Genomic DNA, 4870 nt, shown 5'->3' on the forward strand with positions numbered 1-4870 from the left:
CCGCCTGCCATTCTGACGACACGGTGCGGGACCCCTGGTCGATCCGGAGGCCCTGAAAGGGATACAGCATATCACATGGGTCCCTTCCCGACGCGGAAAGCTCTCGGGCTTTGGTTCAACGGCCTTTATGCTGGAACTGGGTTGGAGGACCCGTCGTCCGGCATTGCGGGCCTCGACTGGCACAGGACCGTTCTCTTGTCTCAACGTGAACACTCATCATAAGCTTCAATATTTCTCTTTATGTGAGAGGGACCCAGTCCAACGCAAGAGGTCGTCTGTCATTCGAGGTCTCGTCCCTGTCTATGTTGACCAAATGCTCCCCTGACCGACTTGAGACTTGGCCGGCATAACACATCCTGTGAGGCACTGGCCCCTGACCGATACAGAAGCCCAGCATTGTTGCAGGGGGCCCGGTCAATGTAAATCACCGACCTGGCCTTTTTCCTGCTAGGGGAATGCGCACCCAAGGTTCTGACTGACAGGGAGCTAACTGTTCGGCCGACCGAGACACCGGCATTGTCTCAGGGTCTTCAAACGATGCAAAGAACCTCTGAATGCTATTTTAGGTCTTAGGTCAACTGAGCCCTTGATCGTTGGTTCCGGTGGACCTCCCGGGCCCTCTTCGGACCTCATGGAATACTGCCCTTGGTCGGCTAAGGGCCCCTTCCAAGCACAGGAGCCTTTATCAGGCACTGCGGGCCCCTGACCCCTGATCCTGAATGAACCCTGAATCCCTGAAATCCCTTAATGAGACCCAACCAGCACTTCGTGCCATTAAGCCTCCAATCGGGCCCTTGATCGCCGGTCCCGGTGGGTCTTCCAGGCTTTTGTCAGTCTCTAAGCCTCCTCAACAACTGCCTCTAGACGACTCGGACTCCTTGCCAACACAGGACATCCGATGAGGCATTGTGGGACCCCTGACAGATGCTGGGGCCCCAAACAACGTAAATTGCTGGCTCCTGCTTTGTTCCTGATTGGGGATGGGCCACCAGGCCTTGCCCACACGTTGCCGACTATACTTAATTGGTGGTGTCTGGCCGACATATGGACCCTTTTCGACTCAGGGGCCCCTGATTAGCGCACATGGCCATCTGGATGACACTGGCGTTTCTGGCCCGCAGGGCCGTGCCCTTCAATACAACCTCCGGTTGGTCTTTCGAGCCCTTTAAGCCCTTAAATCAGGCTTCAATCGTAGATCCCGAGGGGTTCGAGGGCTTCTCGGAACCTAATGGGGAGGGGTGGGATGCACATGCCCCCTGTGGCTCTCCTGCCGGCGCTACTGGCAGCAATCAAATGGAATACAAAAATGGTCGAGTCGTTCATGTCTGGCGTTCGTGACCACGATTTACAGATACAACGGCGGTCAGTTGGCTCTCAAGCAATGTTGTGCGAGGTACAATGGCGTAATTAATAAAACCTGGACGCATTGAGTCTCGTCGTATATAACGCTTGCTTCAATGTCTTAAAGTTGGACCGTTCTCTCCAACGTAACGTAGCGTTCTAGACTGGAGCAATTTTAAGACGCAATAGCAAGAGGCTGTCATCAAAGGATAGTGTACGACACATAACGCCACTTTCAGAGTCATTTAGGTGCATTCCAGACATCTTTTCACGCGGGATTTAAGGATTTGTTTTTGATGTGACATCAAAACGTCTATTCGGCGTCCTCTCGAGACATTCAAGACGTCCTTTGCATACCAGGACGTACTTTCATGTGATTGGGAGGTATATGGTTGCATTGTAAACGTCATTTCGTCAAACGTCGACCGACGGACCGACCTATAATAACTACGCCTGATACTCACTGCCCCACTTTCACTTTTTAAGGAAAACCAAATAATGGTGCAGCATTATATGTAGCATTTGCAACGATCGCAAGCGATGGTGGTATAGTGGTGAGCATAGCTGCCTTCCAAGCAGTTGACCCGGGTTCGATTCCCGGCCATCGCACGCCTGGTTTTGATCCGAGAGAAGGCATTCAGTCTCACACCCGGCACGCGCACAGCTCGAAGGCCAGCACGCTGCTCACCCGCCAATGGCTGCCGCGTAAACGGTAAGAGCGAGGCGAGTGGTCAACACACCATCAAACCGACACCACCCTAGTCCCGGTGTTCTGGACATCGCCCACGTCGTTAGTCAAAATTGTCCCACCGCAATTTTTTATTGCAACTAGCACATTTCGCACACAATCTTTCCGACGAACGTGGCCGTTCCTCGCGCTCGGTAACGGGAGAGCGGGACTCGACGCCGGGACAAGGTGTCGTCGAGTGACCTCCTCGGAGACGGCCATATGTGGGGCATTGGTGAGGAAGCCAAGATGAAACTTCACTTCAGTTTTGCTTATCAGTGGCACGTGTGTTTATCGCAGAATCATGACTATTTTGGCATTAGACTGGCAATCAAGTCGCAAATTATTAGTGACAGTGACAACCATTAGTGATTCAATATCCATCAGATCGGGACCACTGAATACATCCCTGAATTCAGATGAATCCCGAATGCTGAATGCGAGATACAATGGGCTTCCGGCTGCAAGCCATCCAAACCTGCTACAGATGTTCAACCTTCCGCTAGATCAAGTAACCGTGCGTTCGATATTGTTGACGATGACCTGTCTCATCTCAAGCATGAAGGCAGTGCTGAGACCCTGAAAGGTCACTAGCTTGTGTACGTGGATGTGATGCCTTGATGTAATCCTACCGCATATAGTCCAGGGACGACAAGTTGGGCCAGTGAGAAGCCCACAATATGGCTGACGCGGCCTTCTAACAAAATAGTCCGCCATCCAGTCTAGTAAGACTCGTAGCGTGTGCGATGTCTCCCTGTCCTGTAGGCAGCCATCTTTGTCCTTATCGATCCCGTGAAGTTGTCCCTTGACCCCCAAAAGGGTATCAGAGCGATGTGGTGCTTTGAGGTGATGTTGACGGGCTCTCGTTCACCGGCTGATAATAATAGTTGTGCGGAGCCAAGACTGACGAGTGTGAAATCATGAATGATTAACCTTGTTTTTTATCATGTTTTCCATTGCGGGCAATGAAATCCCACCACACTCCTGACTGCATGAGTAAGACACTTGTCCCGCATTGTCAGGGACCTTGGATGCTGCGATAGATGAACCGACACGATGATCGGTCTCAAACGACTCCGGGTGTAAGAGCTGCTCGAAGAGCGTGACCTACAAACCACTCACGTACACATTAGTGCATGTCCACAAGGACTTCAAGCTGCTCCGCCTCCTCACCACGCCACCAGGCCCTGCAATATGTCCTTCCGTTGCACATAGACAACGGTAAACTATCACCTCCATTTTCCACGCTTGGGGCAATTTGGTCGGCGCTCGTTTTTGAGTCGCGAGCGTGAAGCGTGGTGCCCAAGGATGTAAAATGTTCGCTGCGGTATGATTGGTGCATTAATTGTCCCTGTCCAGGAAACAGTTGATTAAGTTTGTTCTGGGATACCCTACAAATGGCGTCACGAAACGGGGAAATGTGTGTGTAAATATATTTATATATATATATATATATATATATATATATATATATATATATATATATATACATCTATGCAAATTTAACCAGGGCTTAAAATTATGTATTACAACAGCACGAACGTAAACGCTAAGGATAAAGTACGAGATACACTGCGGCCACTTCGCCGCTTTAGGCAGCTTAATGACATGGGTGAAGGTCAGTGGCTGCAAACGCTAGATTGAGAGAGCTATAACCAAACGAATTACTTTCCCGTTTTGGCATCCAACTCATACAACCAAGCCCCATATCAGCGTCTCATCACACTGATCGCATCAATGGCGAAGTCATGTAAACCCCTACAGATTCCTTCGGTACATTGGACACACACCGTTGTAGCTTTCTTAGGATATTTTCCGCCTGAGATGTGTTGGCTTTGGTGTTCAGCTCTCAGTCCTGCTTCTCTTCACGCTCACGAGACCTCAGTATGAAACTTAAAAAGAAGTGTTTGACATTTGTATAGGGTTTCAGCTGAAATATACGTCCTTATAGATCATTCCGTGCGTGTTCCAGCCCGCAGCATTCGCCAAGCCGCTTCTGTGATTTCTCATGCATCTGATTAATTATGAACATTGATTGTGGTTTGTGAGATATAGCTTTTTGTGTGGAAACCAATAATGGTTGAGTGCACCACACCTTCGCAATAACGGCCAAGTACAGTGTGCTGTGGTATTTATGAAAAGGACCCATCTAACTACTTGCCAACGAAATCAGAGTGAAGTTTTGAAAATTTGGGCTGCTTTTCTTAAGCCTTTCAGTTAGATGCTTGCTCAAAGTTGCTCAATTCGTGCAGCCTGGTGTTGTGGCGTACTACGTCTGCTATGGGTTTGGTGCGACTGGTGCCCTCACTGTAGAAAATAAAAACATGTTTGTCGCATGATTGTATTGCGATTCGCAACCCACTGATGCAATCAGGAGTGTGGTGGGATTTTATTGCCCGCAATGGAAAACATGGTAAAAAAACAAGGCTAATCATTCGTGATTTCACACTCGTCAGTCTTGGCTCCACACAATATTATTCTCAGCGGTGAACGAGATCCCATCAACACCACCTCGAGGCACTACATCGCTACCGCTCTGCTGCCCTTTTGGGGGTCGTGGGACAACTTCTCGGGATCGATCAGGACAAAGATGGCTCCTACAAGACAGGGAGACACCGCACACGTTACGAGTCTTACTAGACTGGTTGGCGGAATATTTTATCGGAAGGCCACGTCAGCCGTATTGTGGGCTTTTCACTGGCCCAACTTGTCATCCCTGGACTATATGCGGTAGGATTACCTCAAGGCATCACATCCACGTACACAAGTTAGTGGCATTTCAGGATCTAAACACTGCCTTCA

The 4870-nt window shown here is 49.5% G+C and overlaps 1 non-coding gene across 1 annotated transcript; it reads left to right on the forward strand.

Moving 5' to 3' along the window:
* Positions 1-1878: 1878 nt before the first annotated feature.
* TRNAG-UCC (transfer RNA glycine (anticodon UCC)) lies at positions 1879-1950 on the forward strand. The gene has a single exon. It is a non-coding gene; the product is annotated as a tRNA-Gly (tRNA).
* The last annotated feature ends 2920 nt before the right edge of the window (positions 1951-4870 follow it).

The sequence above is a fragment of the Pollicipes pollicipes genome, unplaced genomic scaffold (assembly GCF_011947565.3).
Source record: "Pollicipes pollicipes isolate AB1234 unplaced genomic scaffold, Ppol_2.1 Scaffold_6686;HRSCAF=7923_pilon_pilon_pilon, whole genome shotgun sequence".
Taxonomy (NCBI): domain Eukaryota; kingdom Metazoa; phylum Arthropoda; class Thecostraca; order Pollicipedomorpha; family Pollicipedidae; genus Pollicipes; species Pollicipes pollicipes.